The sequence below is a fragment of the Homalodisca vitripennis genome, chromosome 3 (genome assembly GCF_021130785.1).
Source record: "Homalodisca vitripennis isolate AUS2020 chromosome 3, UT_GWSS_2.1, whole genome shotgun sequence".
NCBI lineage: Eukaryota > Metazoa > Arthropoda > Insecta > Hemiptera > Cicadellidae > Homalodisca > Homalodisca vitripennis.
The window spans coordinates 25124401-25144162 of record NC_060209.1 but is presented as its reverse complement, the minus strand read 5'-3'; the positions used below and the strand labels follow the sequence as shown (position 1 = coordinate 25144162).

General features: G+C 38.1%; 1 protein-coding gene across 2 annotated transcripts in view; it reads left to right on the top strand.

The window, feature by feature from the left end:
* The window catches only part of LOC124356698 (calphotin-like), a 152694-nt gene that overhangs the window by 22654 nt on the left and 110278 nt on the right, over positions 1-19762 (top strand). The gene's annotated exons all lie outside the window — the stretch shown is intronic.

The window sequence follows — 19762 nt, the reverse complement described above, 5'->3', positions numbered from 1 at the left end:
CTTTTCTCAGAAACTAAATAGTAAACGACAATGTAGTTAATTGTCGTCTACGACAAACTCTGCGTTATGTATTAAGGTTTATTGTAAATACAATTTTCGAAATTGATGATATCTGTAAACCCATGTGGTAAATAAGAACCTAACCTTCTTTTTAATTCTAGGAACAGCACTTTTTTATAACTATGCTTATGGGTTTATTTTAAGGTGGATATGTGAAAAATAACAAAACTAAAAAATTAAACAAAAATACTGATGTATCTTTAGTTTGCCTTATAAAATTTAGTTTACCATGCATTTAATGGATAATAATAGATCAGATAGATGAAAAGGCTCTGACCATGGCTGTTGGATCATATCCGAGATAAAATATTAGTCAGATTTTTTCATGACCTATTTGATTTTTACGCAGGCCTCATAGTGCAAGTTGTGGTCAGGAAATAGAATTTGCCACCAAATCCATGAAATAGCAAACTGTGCTTAAACGGTCTGGAATAAGCAGGTAATTGTAGAAGCCACCAGACCATACGAGAAGGCAGTAAAATCTCGGTTCACGTAGGCGAAGTGGTCACGAGACAAGGGCCGTGGCCGTTATATCCGGTCATATAATGTCTTAATAAGTCATCTATCATCTGTGGACAGTCGGAGCGTGTTGTGAGTGTACTAACTTCCTATGTCTTATCATCAGTGTTGATAGCTCCATGAATTTCACTCATCTGTGGACAATCGGAGCGTGTTGTGAGTGTACAGGATTTCATATGACTATCAGTGTTGATAGCTCCACGAATTTCACTGATCTGTGGACAGTTAAGCGTGTCGTAAATGTACTGGATTTCCTATGTATTATCATCAATGTTGATATCTCAATGAATTTCACTTATCTGTTGACAGTCGGAGCGTGTTGTGAGTGTACAGGATTTCGTATGACTATCAGTGTTGATAGCTCCATGAATTTCACTGATCTGTGGACAGTGAAGCGTGTCGTAAATGTACTGGATTTCCTATGTCTTATCATCCGTGTTGATAGCTCCATGAATTTCAATCATCTGTGGACAGTCGGAGCGTGTTTTGAGTGTGCAAACTTCCTATGTCTTATCATCACTGTTGGTAGCTCCATGAATTTGTCTCATCTGCGGACAGTCGGAGCGTGTTGCGACTGTACTAACTACCTGTCTCTTATCATCAGTGTTGATAGCTCCATGAATTTATCTCATATGTGGACATTGGGAGTGTGTTGTGAGTGTACTAACTTCGTATGTCTTATCATCAGTGTCGATAGTTCCACGAATTTTCTTATCATCTACTGAGATACAAGTCTACAGATGAAGCTGTATATTACGGATTTGCGTTGTTATTTATTTTGTAACAAAATTTCACTGGAACCCCTCAGTTCCATCTACCGCTGGCCCTTGACTGGACGATTTGTCCAATTGAAGTAATGGTCGTGACTGCAGCGTGCTGTATGCAGCTGGCAACTGTCAGACAAAGGGCAGTAAAAGTGAAAGTGTATGCTGCAACCTACGGTGCTCTGCGCCGGCAAGCTTCTTACGACACCAGGACTGCTTGCGCCCTCCATTGTGCTGATATACTGGAACGTAACTAGGTCTATTTTACGATCGCTATGTCAAGCTATGCTGAAAATTGTATTCAAAGACATAAACAATATTATTTCCGTATATTTACTTTTATACACGTTGAAATAACCCAAGGCGAATGGAAAAAAAAATTAATTATTGTTTCACAATCTCCATATTTTTATACGTCCTTCTAAAGATAGTATAATGTTCGCAGCTCTAATTCGTTGTGCTGCCATATGAATTCAACTCAGACACGGTTGCCTTTGCAAAGGTATTACATGATTATTTATATAGCAAATCAATTTGTTGAATTGTAATGCCTAATTTTGGCGTGTATGCATTTTATTGCTTGTGTGAATGACCGTTATTAAAATATTCTTTTAATGAAGTAGGCGTTTTCATAGGATTTGTCATGTATGAGAAATATAATAGACTTTTATTCTGTTCCCAACAATCCAGCTGCAGCACATAAATGGTTATAGGAGCCTACAGGTGTCAGATGAGTACAGGTGCGAAACTGGTTTGTCCTAGTGACGAAAGCTCTTGTTCTTTTGAGTTGGCGAAACGTGATACCCTTCACTATTGTCGTCAACAGAAGAAGCCGTCACGTAATGTGCATATTTTTATTGCAATTTAACGATGTTCATCTTAGTAAATTTAATGATAGTACCGTTTTTCCTACGACAAAGTAAAATATATTAACAAAGCTTTAAAACACCCGTTTTGCATATTTTATAATACGGTACATACATATATGTTAACTAGGGTCAATGTCCAATTATCAAGTACAATTTCAAAGCCATCAAAATTTCTTGTTTAAGAGATACGCATGCACGGTGTAGATTGATTTCTATAATAATTTGTTTTATATGAAAGTTTTTAAAGACTTATATTTGTGTTACATTTTTTCAAAGAAGTTTATCGGAAATAAGAAACGAAGCAATTGAGAGGAACAACTCACGTCACTAAGTTGTGAGCATACACTTGGGAGTTCTCCAATTTGATAAGTTTCCGACGTCAGTTAAGTTTCGTACCTTTCTCACGGCCAATTGCTGTGGGCCGTGCTCAATAAATATGATGCTGTAACGGCAAACAACACCGGTTGCTTCCAACCCGATTGCAGTCGTGCCGGTAGAATCTCTACACTCCGCCGCTCGTGAAATTTATGTATCAAATTGTTTGATTTTCGCCGACACGGTGTTTTACTGTTTTACACGGCATTGTTTCTCGGCCCGACGCGCTTTTGTTTCCTGGCGCTTCTGGCTTCTTGTAATGGACAGGATGAAATCGACCGTTTGGACAAACCACGGACTTCCTGAGGTGAACTTACAGCTTAGTAGGATTGTCATCGTACATCTGTTCCGATTCCACCTGTTCCCCTTGTCAGATCCAAGCAGGATATGGACTGAATGCCGCTTGGAACCTATTGCCTCGGTATCCGGCATTGGATCCAATGGGCTACTAAAGATAAACCGCTCGCAAAGAAACCTGCGCAGAAGCAAATATCTGAGCAGCCACGCGCAGGAGGGGCCCCTCCGTCAATGTTCTCACCCATCTCCTCGTCTTGTATTATCAGTTGTATGGATCGTGTCTCGCTCGCGTCATTTTGTTTTCACTGCAGCTACTTGCGTCTTCTATAAGTATATTGTATTTTTGTGTGCAGGCCTATACAAGCGTAAAATATTAATTGAACAGACTAATGTCGCCATTGACGTGTCCAGGGAGCTTGCATTTTGGTGTGAGGTTAGCCTCGCAGTGGCAGTGGCCAGGTCAGGGGTTAGAGCAACCGGGCGAGTGCCGAGCAGTGGTGGGGATACTGGGAAAGGGCGGCTTCATAGCGGCGGAGGGGTGCGAACTAAAATCGCCCAGTGTCCTTTTATAAGCGGTTTACCTATAGGGTTTTAAGTAATCGTGTATTACTGAGTGGTCCTCAACAAGCGTGTAAAATTTGGAAATTTCATTCAGATCTATGGGGATATCGCATCAATGCATGTACTCGATTCCGGCCAACAATTGACTAACGAAAGTAATGTGAAATGTGAACATTTTCCATTCGAAATTATGGATATACACGAAGGGTATCTATGGACTCATCCACTATCCAGTTACGTAGGTGTACAATTCCTTTCCTCAATATTCGGTAATGACACAATCATTGTTTTGAGTTGTCATTAGGTTTTATCGTGTCTTGTACTCTAATTCCACATTTTTAGCAATCATTGTTGTTTTATTTAGTCAAAACCTTAAAAGAAACCCTTACATTCTTTTATGATGCAAACGTTCTGTAACTTTCAATGTGCTTGAATGCAATTACCTGTTCTTGAAAAAAAAAAAATAAAAGTTGTAGATTTCAAAGATCATACAAGTTTACACTAGAGGTAAGGATGTCTATCTTGGTAGCTTTTGTACTGTGTCAAGCACGTTAGGAAAGTGAAAAGTAATCAAATGATTGGTTAGAATTGTTTGTGCTGCCGGATTGATCTGATGTCTACTATTGATATTTGCTAATTGGCATTTATTAATATACTTACTTATTAATTAATCAAGCAGACAGTGTTATTAGCAAATTTTTAATGATGTAGTCTAATGTATCATTCATTACTTTTGCGTACTTCATATTATTACTTGGGATGAAGATTGCATAATTATTCAAACATATTGCTAGAGTGATTACTGAAATACGTATAACTTGTATACCATCCTGGCCCTGTGTTGGAGGTAGTGACCGCCACATATCACTCACTGCTAGTGACGGTGAGGCTGATGATAACATTTAACAATAGAGCGGAACCCGACTTCCGGTCACCGTGGGCAATTTCCGCCAAGGCCACCGCAATCCGCGCGAGGCGAGTTCTTTCCAAAGTGAGCATAATTTCATGTCTCGGACTGTAGGGTCCAGAAATGTATCCAAATATTAAACACGATAACTAATCTTTAGCTGCTAGAGAGTACTATTTCACCGTGTCTGTATTACCTACTGGTTGCTAGAGAGTATTATTTCAACGAGCCTGTATTACCTACTGGTTGCTAGAAAGTACTATTTCAACGAGCCTGTATTACCTATTGGATGCTAGAAATTCCAAACCACAATGTCTGTATTGCCAACTGGCTGCTAGACAGTTCTATTCTACCATACCTGTACTACCAACTGGCTGCTAGACGGTTCTTGTCCACCATGACTGCATTAGCTACTAGCTGCTAGACAGTTCTATTCTACCATGTCTGTATTACCTACTGGCTGCTATACAGTTCTAGTCCACCATGACTGCATTAGCTACTAGCTGCTAGACAGTTCTATTCTACCATGTCTGTATTACCTATTGGCTACTAGACAGTTCTAGTCCACCATGACTGCATTAGCTAAAAGCTGCTAGACATTTCTAGTCCACCATGACTGCATTAGCTAAAAACTGCTAGACAGTTCTATTCTACCATGCCTGTATTACCTACTGGCTGCTAGACAGTTCTAGTCCACTATGACTGCATTAGCTACTAGCTGCTAGACAGTTCTATTCTACCATGCCTGTATTACCTACTGGCTGCTAGTCAGTTCTAGTCCACCATGACTGCATTAGCTAAAAGCTGCTAGACAGTTCTATTCTACCATGCCTGTATTACCTACTGGCTGCTAGACAGTTCTAGTCCACCATGACTGCATTAGCTACTAGCTGCTAGACAGTTCTATTCTACCATGCCTGTATTACCTACTGGCTGCTAGACAGTTCTAGTCCACCATGACTACATTAGCTACTAGCTGCTAGACAGTTCTATTCTACCATGCCTGTATTACCTACTGGCTGCTAGACAGTTCTAGTCCACCATGACTGCATTAGCTACAAGCTGCTAGACATTTCTATTCTACCATGCCTGTATTACCTACTGGCTGCTAGACAGTTCTAGTCCACCATGACTGCATTAGCTACAAGCTGCTAGAACTTTCTATTCTACCATGCCTGTACTACCTACTGGCTGCTAGACAGTTCTAGTCCACCATGACTGCATTAGCTACAAGCTGCTAGACATTTCTATTCTACCATGCCTGTATTAGCTACTAGCTGCTAGACAGTTCTATTCTACCATGCTTGTATTACATACTAGCTGCTAGACATTTATATTCTACCATGCCTGTATTACCTACTAGCTGCTAGACATTTATATTCTACCATGCCTGTATTACCTACTAGCTGCTAGACATTTATATTCTACCATGCCTGTAATACCTACTAGCTGCTAGACATTTCTATTCTACCATGCTTGTATTACCTACTGGCTGCTAGACAGTTCTAGTCCACCATGACTGCATTAGCTACTAGCTGCTAGACATTTATATTCTACCATGCCTGTATTACCTACTAGCTGCTAGACATTTCTATTCTACCATGCTTGTATTACCTACTGGCTGCTAGGCAGTTCTAGTCCACCATGACTGCATTAGCTACTAGCTGCTAGACATTTATATTCTACCATGCCTGTATTACCTACTAGCTGCTAGACAGTTCTAGTCCACCATGACTGCATTAGCTACTAGCTGCTAGACATTTCTATTCTACCATGCTTGTATTACCTACTGGCTGCTAGACAGTTCTAGTCCACCATGACTGCATTAGCTACTAGCTGCTAGACATTTATATTCTACCATGCCTGTATTACCTACTAGCTGCTAGACATTTCTATTCTACCATGCTTGTATTACCTACTGGCTGCTAGAGAGAAACTTTTCTCCGTCTCGCGAATTACACGAACAATTACATTTATATATTATGTTGAACAAATGAACATATAATATTTCATCACCACCATGTGAAGGCTCGATTAGAACTTGCACTCAAGAATTTTGAATCAATACTCTAGACCACACTAACAAAATAGCAGAAACGTTTCTGCAGCACTCATATAATACTGGAATATTGAAACGAAACGGATTTAGAAATTCAAAACCTTCATAATTTTATAACCATCTATATCTATAGTTACTTTGGTTAAGAAAGAAGGTATTCCTATTGTAACGTGGTAACGTGTAAAATACAACTAGAACTGGATTGCTACGGTAGTAGCAGATTCTATTGGGTTCTTCGTAGAATACCATACTTGCATGATTTTATCGCTTACAGGCTAAGTGAGGTATGTCAGATATACGATCATTATATTACACGTCAACTTCAACTCTGTACTTACAGACTGTCTATAAGGGTTTTAGGGGACTTCTGTAATCTTAGTATAACTTTGCAGTACGAGTCATGATATATTTATAGGACTGTAATCAAACTGACCGTGTTTATAAACGGTCACCGGTCATGTTACAACCTTTTACGGTGTCGCAGAGTGTTATGAAAGGTATGTTGGTACTTGGCAAAGAAATTTATGGTTGAAAACAACATGCTATTGTGGCGGTTTCATTTCCGGTGAATTATTGGCCATTAATTTATAAATACCCGTGTATGATGTGGAATTTCCGTGCCATGTTGTTACCTGCTTCGTTATCAAGAATAGTCTGTTGACTCACAATATTTTCTTGTATTAATTCATTCTCCAATTAATTCAATCACTAATTTATTCATTCAATCTCACCTTTTATTAGTTTTTATGTAATGCTAATTTGTTTGTATTTTCTATTTCCAGGTAGGAGAATTACAAGGATTTAGCGGTGTTTCGTAAGTTTTTTGGTTAGAATACCTTTATATTCTTTACCATTATCACTTGAGGAGTTGGACAAATTTCATTTCTGTCTCTCCTTGGATCTGTCCGCATTATATATTGAGTAAGGACAGAGCTATATACTTGAAATTTTGCATGATTCCTCATTTTTATACAGGGTGAATAAAAAGTCAGGACACTCCCCCCCCCCCCACTAAAAAAGGTTTATATAAGGAGATATGCCCTTTGGGTAGTGGTGCAATGTGAAAAGGAAGTTTTTCATTTGATGATTTTGAATATTTGTTGTGTCCCTTAAAAATGCGGGATTTTGGGGACAACTCAAAAACTTTTATTGTAAATCCCACCCAGGTAACCTCTCATTGTGAAGAGCATAAGCAAACCTAAAGGATGGTAAAACCAGATATCGCTATCTCTTTCCCATCCTGTTAAGAAAACGGTAAGCGGCAGCAAATAAGGAGTAATATGCTTGTTTCTAAAATACAAAAGAAATGTTTGGTATAAAAAGTATTATATAAGTGTGATATTCATTGCATCATATTTTTTCAAAATAGAAATAATTTATTACTTTCATTTTAAAGGAACTTTCCAATTTATAATCTGGAAGATACTGTGTTGAGTCAATTAAAGGTGTAATTATTTTTAATATAATAATTTGGATGAATTCTATGAAGAGATTTTCTAAAATTTATTGGATTTAGCGCTCTGTATGTATGGTACAGACTGTTAGGTTATGTATTAGTTTAAATACAGTAAAACGTTTATTCAGAGGCTTTTCAATGTTTAGACAGTGAAATTTGAGCCTACTTTAAATGTTTTTACTTTCTGCTCTTAAAGTAGGTTGCAGTAGGTGTACTATTTATTGTCTTATTATTACATAAATAGCCTATCTTAAGTTTAAACGTCAATAAAATAACATAGGTTTAGGATCCAGAAAACAAAGTTGAGATATTTATTACCACACAGGCAATCAAGTTTAAATTAAATAGTATGTACTCATGTACTTTTGGTTAAAAATTCTTTTATTTATTAATTGCTGTAAGTTACATTACCAACGGAAATGCAGTGCAGATAATGTAGGATTGAGTATGGTTGCCCTCGTCGGATCCACTCTGTAGTTGAAGAGAAATGATCCGTGAAAATTTACTCGTACTTATCAGTTCGTTGTTGACTCTCGACCATAACCGGGTAGGCTTGAGTCGACCAATTGCAATTCGGATAGTACTGAACCCGGGTAGGATTGAGTATGGTTGCCCTCGTAGGATGCACTCTCTAGTTGAAGAGAAATGATCCGTGAAAATTTACTCGTACTTATCAGTTCGTTGTTGACTCTCGACCATAACCGGGTAGGCTTGAGTCGACCAATTGCAATTCGGATAGTACTGAACCCGGGGTAGGATTGAGTAGATTGCCCTCGTAGGATGCACTCTCTAGTTGAAGAAATGATCCGTGAAACTGGACTCGTACTTATCAGTTCGTTCTTGTCTCGACCATAATCGGGTAGGCTTGAGTCGACCAATTGCAATTCGGATAGTACTAAACCCGGGGTAGGATTGAGTAGATTGCCCTCGTAGGATGCACTCTCTAGTTGAAGAGAAATGATCCGTGAAACTGTACTCGTACCTATCAATTCGTTGTTGACACTCGACCATAACCGGGTAGGCTTGGATCGACCAATTGCAATTCGAATAGTGCTAAACCCAAGGTAGCATTGAGTATGGTTGCCCTCGTAGGATGCACTCTGTAGTTGAAGAGAAATGATCCGTGAAACTGTACTCGTACCTATCAATTCGTTGTTGACACTCGACCATAACCGGGTAGGCTTGGATCGACCAATTGCAATTCGAATAGTGCTAAACCCAAGGTAGCATTGAGTATGGTTGCCCTCGTAGGATGCACTCTGTAGTTGAAGAGAAATGATCCGTGACACTATACTCGTACCTATCAATTCGTTGTTGACACTCGACCATAACTGGGTAGACTTGTGTCGACCAATTGCAATTCGGAATAGTGCTAAACCCAAGGTAGCATTGAGTATGGTTGCCCTCGTAGGATCCACTCTGTAGTTGAAGATAAATGATCCGTGACACTATACTCGTACCTATCAATTCGTTGTTGACACTCGACTATAACTGGGTAGACTTGTGTCGACCAATTGCAATTCGGATAGTGCTAAACCCGAGGTAGCATTGAGTATGGTTGCCCTCGTAGGATCCACTCTGTAGTTGAAGATAAATGATCCGTGACACTATACTCGTACCTATCAATTCGTTGTTGACACTCGACTATAACTGGGTAGGCTTGGGTCGACCAATTGCAATTCGGATAGTGCTAAACCCGAGGTAGCATTGAGTATGGTTGCCCTCGTAGGATGCACTCTGTAGTTGAAGAGAAATGATCCGTGAAACTGTACTCGTACTTATCACTCCGTTGTTGACACTCGACTATAACTGGGTAGGCTTGGGTCGACCAATTGCAATTCGGATAGTGCTAAACCCGAGGTAGCATTGAGTATGGTTGCCCTCGTAGGATGCACTCTGTAGTTGAAGAGAAATGATCCGTGAAACTGTACTCGTACTTATCAGTTCGTTGTTGACTCTCGACCATAACCGGGTAGGCTTGAGTCGACCAATTGCAATTCGGATAGTACTGAACCCGGGGTAGGATTGAGTAGATTGCCCTCGTAGGATGCACTCTGTAGTTGAAGAGAAATGATCCGTGACACTATACTCGTACCTATCAATTCGTTGTTGACACTCGACTATAACTGGGTAGACTTGTGTCGACCAATTGCAATTCGGATAGTGCTAAACCCGAGGTAGCATTGAGTATGGTTGCCCTCGTAGGATCCACTCTGTAGTTGAAGAGAAATGATCCGTGAAACTGTACTCGTACCTATCAATTCGTTGTTGACACTCGACCATAACCGGGTAGGCTTGGATCGACCAATTGCAATTCGAATAGTGCTAAACCCAAGGTAGCATTGAGTATGGTTGCCCTCGTAGGATGCACTCTGTAGTTGAAGAGAAATGATCCGTGACACTATACTCGTACCTATCAATTCGTTGTTGACACTCGACTATAACTGGGTAGACTTGTGTCGACCAATTGCAATTCGGATAGTGCTAAACCCGAGGTAGCATTGAGTATGGTTGCCCTCGTAGGATCCACTCTGTAGTTGAAGATAAATGATCCGTGACACTATACTCGTACCTATCAATTCGTTGTTGACACTCGACTATAACTGGGTAGACTTGTGTCGACCAATTGCAATTCGGATAGTGCTAAACCCGAGGTAGCATTGAGTATGGTTGCCCTCGTAGGATCCACTCTGTAGTTGAAGATAAATGATCCGTGACACTATACTCGTACCTATCAATTCGTTGTTGACACTCGACTATAACTGGGTAGGCTTGGGTCGACCAATTGCAATTCGGATAGTGCTAAACCCGAGGTAGCATTGAGTATGGTTGCCCTCGTAGGATGCACTCTGTAGTTGAAGAGAAATGATCCGTGAAACTGTACTCGTACTTATCACTCCGTTGTTGACACTCGACTATAACTGGGTAGGCTTGGGTCGACCAATTGCAATTCGGATAGTGCTAAACCCGAGGTAGCATTGAGTATGGTTGCCCTCGTAGGATGCACTCTGTAGTTGAAGAGAAATGATCCGTGAAACTGTACTCGTACCTATCAATTCGTTGTTGACACTCGACTATAACTGGGTAGGCTTGGGTCGACCAATTGCAATTCGGATAGTGCTAAACCCGAGGTAGCATTGAGTATGGTTGCCCTCGTAGGATCCACTCTGTAGTTGAAGAGAAATGATCCGTGAAACTGGACTTGTACTTATCACTCCGTTCTTGACACTGCCCATAACCGGATAGTCGACCAATTAAAGTTCGGATACAGCAGTTCGGTTCGGCTTCGCCGAGTCGGAGGATTGCCACTCGCTCTGGTTTGTTACCAGTAGTTACAAGCTCTTCCAAGCGTGCATCTTGTTCCTCTCTCATTTACCCTCTTGTGATTCAGTTTCCGGTTGTTGACGAGATACCTGCTGTAGCATTTTGTTGTTCATTACTCTCAGTTGGTTTGGAGGGTTCAATTTTAATCGCAGTTCTCATGCGATTTTCTCTCTGAAACCTATTCATTGCAATCACGGAATCGTGCAATAACGGCCATCGCAGTCAGATTTCATATTATTAACAGCAGTTAACTCATTAATAAACTGTCTAAGAAATAAATACGGATATAAAAATGTAATAAGTTTATGGAAAAATGTATCAGAGATAAATATACTTTTGAGGGTGAGTTTCATTCCATGCTTATACCTTAGTTTCTGTTTGTGAGGGAATATTCCAAAATTGTTAAGATATTTCGTTGTAATTGTTGTGATAAAGTCAATGATACATTGTGGGCTGTAATTGAAATTGATCCGTTTCCGCATTTATTTTCATGGCCGACCACAACATAGGATGACTCTGGGAGTGACCCTAATAAATTCGGAGTCATCCCATAAATCTAGCGAGTTCGGAGACCCACCATTATCCCGCCGTGTGGGAGGGCGTCGGAGACAGACACAGACAATGGGCAGGCCGCAGTTGCCCAGTGACCTGGTGACCTAGGGCTGTCAGCAGAGCGGTCTTTGTCCATCTGGTAACGGGACGCTGTGGACAGTCTAGCGCCATGTGTGGGCAGAGACAGACTGTGTGAGTTGTACCATTGTGAGAGTGAAGTGTTGTAGGACGAATAAATTTGAAGATGGTATCCCACTAATCTTACCTAGAGGTATGTCCAGTTCCCGTTGCCCACTCAATATATAGTAAGTTTTTACCACAGTTACAACTAACATCTTTGTCCCACCACAGTTAAGACCACCGTATGACTGTTCAGGGATAAGATAAAAGGAGAGTTAGAGGACATCGAATTGAGACGCAATATTATAAGGGCGGTGCTGGATCGACCGTCTTGAAGCTGTGTTATATCACCGGTGTTCAAGGCCATTCTGTAGAACTTCATGCAAACTGTAAAATACAAGAAACATGTCCTGCCCAGATAACGCTGATGTAATTTTCCCTGAAAATTTTACTGAAGTAAAAACTGACGGTATGTTATAGACAGAGAACTGAAATAAATTTGAATACAAATGTTAAAATGGGTCTTGTTATATTCAAATTTGAGTTTATCTGTTTCTGCTGTTATGGTTGATCGGAAATCATGATTATTTTAAATATAATGAACACCTTGATAAAGAATGTTGAGCGGAATATGAAGAACTCGCCTGACTCAACAACATTCCTGTGGTCTAAGACGCCAGACGACCTGCAAGTCACAATTCTGCAGTACTACAATTTATGCTCAGAAAATTTGAATCATCTGAACAATCCCGGTCGTTTTATAACGACTCTTCCCTTAAACTGTTTAATTCATACCTTGTTCACGCGCCAGCGTCTAGTTGTTCAGCTACTATTTCCATAGCATTCAATTTTATACGCAAACATTTAATTTACTCCCCTGGTGATAGAAACAAAAACGAAGATAAAACTGAAAAGAGCGATATGATGTGCAATATTATTTTGTAATTGTATATAAAGCCAATAAGGTTGCCCCTGTTGCTCACCAAATTGATAAGGAATCTGGGTTGTACGAGATCAGGCATGAGATAACACCTCATGCCCGTCAGAAATGGCATGTTTGGCACGGTGCAAAGTGTGCCAAGATATGTGACACGAAGCCACACCATAAACGTTGTCACCGCAACATTGTTGGTGACCGTATTCTGTACGTCTGGTTAGAAGACTACTGTTGATTTCCTTCCCTAAACGTTCCAAACTCACAAGGATCTCAACAAGTGGGTACACTATTCGGGCACAAAAATGATGAAAGAAAGCGTGGAATCAACTCAACCAGATATTGATGCGTTCTTTAACTCAGTCGTTATCCTAATCACAAAAACAATGGATGGAGAGTATTGTAACCTGCTGCGATAGCCGGGCAGGTAAAGTGTACGGAGCTGCCGAAGAAGTTATAGGAAGAAGGAGCGGAGCGGTCATCGACTCTAGTCCGCGACCAATTGCTATTATCCTACATAACGGCCTCGGTGTCCGCCGCGCGGTTCGAGTCCTTGCATCTGGCCTATATCGTCGTCACAGTGGGGCCCAGTTTACAATATGCCAGCAGCTTAACATTGTAGCTCGACGTGGCTATATACCTTTATTTAAAGAAGAGATGTGGGCATCAGTGACTCATATTTCGTTCATCATAGCATAATGTCGCTTCGTAATAAAGTTACAAGCAGATTTTTGTTTTGAATTAAAAAGAAGACCTCTTTCCCCTCGTTAGCTGATTTCGGAACCCCTGGTTTCGTGGGGCAAACGGACTGTAGGTCAACGACGAAAAATTGTCGGGACCATTTCTTACCAACTTTGTAAGGAGTGGACAGTGGGTCCACGGTCCCAATTCGTAATCTACTTTATATGTGACAGCTTGAGTTCTGGTTTCAGTAAATTTTTGTTAATATTTTCTGCCTAAGCAGTACGCTGTGCGAATGTAGTGGAAGAATCACTGATTAGAATGAAGGATTGCAGGTAGAAAAACTAATGCACGGCCAGGTCAATTTTTAAAAATAGGACACCCGTGGACTAACTGTCCTACCCTGCAAAAAGTGACGTCAGCCACCCTCGTCTAAACTAGGCATGGCCCTACAGTCCTACAATCGTTTCGTAGACAGTATTTATCTAGTCTAGCCTTTCTATTTGCATGGAACTTATGCACAGAAAATAGAGTTGGTACGGTCCGAAGTGGGTACTGATAATATATTGAACCATCGATTTAGGTTTAAATTGATAAGTAACTCTCCAAATCTATCAATCTTTTTACGGTATATGAATAAAGCTGTTTCAAAGACGAAATATACTGATAGTAAATAGTTAAATTCATATGAAATCATACATACAACAACAACAAAAAAACATAAATAAATCATAAATACTAGTATTCAAGATTGTATTCGAATGTTGCTACTTTATCGTTACTCGACTTTACCTTACTATTTATGACCATCAATAAAACATATCTAGCGCTGGAAAAGAACTTAACAATAAATTACTCTATGAAAGTAAACAATATAAGCTTAAGTTACCGAAATGTGGGTATGTTAAATTACGTTCCTATTAAATTCCAAGATACGGAAGCAAGATGAGTCAGTCGCTATAAACATCATCGTTGAGGAGTTGATCTGATGTTGGCATATGTGTTGTTGTCACATGACCACCATATGTGCGGAGATGTGGCAACGTCGCACAAGTCGTGGTGCTTTGCTTGTTCGGCTGTCTCCGATACTAAACATTAATTAATGTTTCTATTAAAAACTTGATTGAATGGTGTATGTCAATATTTCAAGTTTAACGTTTAGTAACCAAAATGTGAGTACTTATTCTATAAAACACGTAACTCCTCAGAGATGAATTGTCTGATTAGTTAACGACTACAGTACTTTATGGAACCTATTCATACCGTCATACAGGGTGTTCATTTGAAAACTTCAAACTCGTATTAAAAGACTTATAGCCCAAGTATCAACATTCTGTAAACGGGAGTGTATAGTACTAATTGGGGAAACAAAACAAAAATATTTTCAAGATGGGGGTGCTCACCCCATGCCCCCCCCCGTACCCACAGCCAAAATTTTGAAATAGCATCTAATATACCTTGTTACCTCTAATAGAAGTTTTTAAAAACACATCCCACTGGTGTCAAAGACTTGAAAAACAGGATCACTGCTGAGTGCGGACGCTTAACCAGAGAAAATTTTCGAAAGGTTAGGCAGGAATTTGAAAATAGGTTATGTTTTTGTATGAACAACAATGTCTACCAATTTAAACATTTGATTTGAAGTTTACAAATGATTTACAACAGTATCCAGTGAGTAATTTTGTTATTAGCAAGCAGTAGTACAGTAGTTCTTACACTAATAATTGTGTAAGAAATTACATTATTGGCTGCTGATACCAAACGGCATGGCCGATTTCAATTTGTTTACCAAAATACAGCATTTTTATGAGCCTCAATTTGAGGTGTCACAAGGTATTAGTTGTCATTTCAAAATGTTGACTTTGGGGTGCATGGGGGTGAGCATTTTGAACATAATTTGTTTTGTTCCCCCAATTAGTACTATACACTCCCGTTTACAGAATGTATTTAAGTCTTTTAATACAAGTTTGAAGTTTTCAAATGAACACACTGTATATCTAAGCTCAAATTGTTTTCATAGAATAACCATTCTTGTCCAATAATATTTACATAAGACGTAATGTTTGTTTTGCCTGCCTCACCAGTCTAGATTCGTCTTGTGTTTTTTCTAAATGGGAGGGAACTGAATTAATTAAAGGGCTTGGTATTAAGGTCAATTTAAAATGATAAGTAACCAGGTCCATTATAAATGGTAAGTAACCAAATGACCGCATGTTTCTTTCATCACAAACTAATTCCATCTCTCGGCCTGCGTGGATTATATTTAACCTACAACAGTTAAATTTAATCGTCCGTCGTATTATTTAATGCAACACAAAAGCGTGAAATTGTGTATTTGTGTGCAGCCCAAATTTCACATCCGACATAATGAGTAAATAAATTAATAATTTCGTCAGGTCGTTAATTTAATTCTACCACCAACAGATAGAATTCTGTAGAAAGTATCTGTATAAATCTTAACAGAATCCTTTTGCTCAAGCACATTAAAAATAGCCTTTCATTTTTCTGATTAGATTAAAACTTTTTTAAATGGAGTAATTGTATGAGATTACAAATGAAGTAATGAATAATTTTCGTGTGCCAAGGATCCCTCAGAAGTGCTATGAATTACGGTATTCCGTTTTTGTAAAAGAATTGGCAGTCAAAATCTCGACACTGTTTGAACACCCGAGAAGGTAGTAGTCTATAATGGAAAGGTTCAATGTTGGCATACTCTCACTTACCACCGTTCAATTTAACGTTTTGAATAATGGGGTTCACATGTAATTCTTTGGGAATGCCTATACATTAACTTGCTTTGGGGGAAACCATTTATATCTATGAAAGGCTCTATAACCTTTAGTTCAAGTAATAAAAGGTACAATTTCTTCAATAATTGCACTTTAAACTTTATTTGTGCTCAGCAATTTAACAATTTGCATGAAATTTCAGAGAGGTGATCTACAAATTGTTAGATCCTTAACAATTTTAGATGAATAGAGCCCCGGCATGACCTCTCATCCTTGTAAACAGTCATTACGGTCCTGTAAGTCACGAAAAAGGGTGGATCCTAGTCCAAACTTAGACTGGACATGGAGGAATGTAATGCTGTATAGAGTCCTGGCATAAGTATCAGACCTGTTAAAATCATTATAAAGTATGACCATCACGTGCCAATTTAATACAGTTGTTAACATTTCAAATAGGAATAGGAAAAATAATTAGTAACTTTAATATACAATTTCAGTGGCAGGGCTTTCGTAAAGTAAAACATTGATATTAACAACATGTACTAATAACTTTAACGAAACTTTACTAGTGTTGATATGACTGTGCTGGAATGTGTGACACCTGACTCATCTTGGTTAGTCACCAGTAGTGTTCACCATGTCAGCAGAATATAATAATGCTTGGGTGAGGTGGTTTTGTATAGTTCTATATATCTTCTGCTTATTAAACTTATTATGTAGACCAAATTAAAATATTCATACTTATACCTCAGTACCCTCATTCGAGTTTGTGTGTGTACTGTTTCTAGAATTTGTTCACTAGATGTCGTGGATATTGTTTTTACTTTCTTTTAATAAGGGAAATCTTAAACCTTCAGGGCCTGTAAAAGTGTTTTACCATATTGAATGGTGCTAAACGTGTATATAGCCTTTGTGTTCAGGAAATATACTTGGAAGGTATGTTTGGGGAAATATTTGATTGTATTGCAACAAATTTCAGAATACATATATATATAAGTAGACTAACCTAGAATACATCCGATATCTCTAAATTGAAAATTATCCAGGTCGATTCAGATATTTTAAAATGTTGATTCATACAACAAAGATATAAAAAAATGAAAGGTCTTTATACAAGAGCAACTCCTCTCCCTGTAAGTTTAGAAGTAAACCTAAATTCTCAAAATCTTGTCACCATTTAAATTTTTTTCACCCTACATCGGCCTCCCTAAGGGTGATATTGTAAAATACTGTAAAACTTATATTTTATGACATGCTTAGGTACGGAAAATTAAGTCTCAACATTCCTTAAATCAAACTTAGTGTGTACTAATGAGTCAACTAGTACTACTAACTAGGATTTCCGATTCATATTATTTTGTTCTAAATTTCTGTTTAATTTTGAAATAATGTTAAACATTATCTATACTATTATAGATAAAATGGTGATCTATATAGATCTAAAAAGCTAAATGGCGTCTGTTTGTTTTACTCAATCACGTAAAAATTACTAATTTAGGTTTGAAATTTTACATGTACATTCTTAGGGTCCTTTGTTACCATATAGGCTTATTCCTACTTTGAAAATCCCTCGGGTCTACGCCCTATTGCATTGGTCTTAAAAATTCCCTTAACATTTAATTATACATTACATTTATGGGCATTACTTAATCAGCAGATAGTAAAATGGGTTTTAATTGCCTTTCATAGTCAAGAATAATAAGTATAATAATGTATACAAATTTAAACAAGTGATAATAAATGTTTTTGTCATTCATCTGTAAAAGTCAGTTACGCTTTACAAACGCGTGTTATGTGCAAGGAAAAACTTGCCTTTTTCTGGGTTTGTTTTTATTGGGATTTTAATCAACTATAATAAAATGCCATCATTTATTACATTACAAGTGTGAACTGAAAAGCCAAGGACTTCGACTTCAGTCTCCCTTTACAAGTAGACCTAGGAATTCTTCACACTGGTCTAAACTAGTGTCTTACTGAACTCGTTAAAGCAATAAAACATAATGGAATATTGAAGAGAAATTCAAGAAATTTCAGAGGTACTTACAAAAAACACTCCGACTTAAGGGAAGGGTTTCATTTTTCAATTTACATCTAAATTGGATCAAGAGATTAGAATATCTTTCAGTGACTATCACTTATATCAGGATTTATTGGAATGCCATTTAAAAATAATAGGTTAAATCTTTAAAGAATGTTATAGTGTTTCTGTTTTCAAAATGAAAGTGTGCGTGAAGAGTTTAAAACCTAAACTACCCAAGTAACTCTTCAACAAGTGGCAAGAATGTTATCAATGCAGCGTGTGAAGCCCAATATTACGTAGAGAGATGCGATAAAATCGTCTGTGTTTGTTTACCTCATGTCATTTTTTGTTTACTCCTTTATCTAGACATTTGTGACAGCGATGTTGACATCGGAATTCCGTACAGGGTACAGATGAGTTTGGGAAGGATGGCCACGGATTCTTGGAAACTTTAGAGAATGGACTCTAATCATGACATCTCGTAATTGGTGATAGTGATTATTATTAGTGTTGTTGATTGCATTGTAAACAATAAGTGGAATGTATTGAAAAGTAAAAAAAATATTTTTTATGCCAACTATAGTAATTTTATCAATAAATATGTAGCCATGAAAGGTCTGTCGATTTATTTTTTAAATACAAAATGTCTATTAAAAAGAAAATAAACGTAGTGTACCTGTCATTAAATCCAGAACGAGTAAGGCTAACGCAACGAGATTAAAAGAAAGTGTTTTTACAATGGCTTCTATAATTTGGGTTTTTATGGTATTAACTCTTACGTAATGTTGGAAATAAAAATTTGCCATAAAAACTCAATGCAAGAGTAAAAATCTTTGTTGCTCTTCTCACAGTGTACATTGATTAGTAGTCGTCACTTTTTTATGCTTGTAACTCTTAGATAAAACGCTCACTGCCAGTCAAAATTCCATTTTCGCACATTCGCTCAACATATTCGCGTTGGCCTCAGACCGAGCTTTTCCTGCAAATTATACATCACAGGTTCTCATAATTAACATAATAATATACTAAGGACACGAAAAGACGAATTTTTAATTTGATCCCGTTTTAAATTTTGTTGTTATTTGGCAGTTTCTTGGTTAATCTGACACCTACTGTTTTAAATTGTATCTAAGTATGTCATTGGAAGTATATCTTGGTAACACTTCCAATGACACTGAATTGAGGTTTTGGGAATTTACTTTCTCCATCATTCTTGTTTTGCATGTTTTAGTAGCGAAATTATTGATAATGTTACATACTTTATTTTCCATATTAAAGTAATGTTTCAGAACCATAGGCTGAAGTTGTAATGTGCTAAAAGTGTCACATTCTATTGTAATACGTTTTCAGCCAATCAAATAAGAAAAGAACTAATAGATTTGAGTAGGAGATAACAATTTAATGACAGTAATTTGACCTTGAATTAACTCTGAACAATAACAGTTTCCCGTAGCTATTTCGAGATAACCAGTAATTCATTTATTCAACTACAAGAGGACAATATAGGCCTACCTTGTTTTGTGAGAGTCACAACG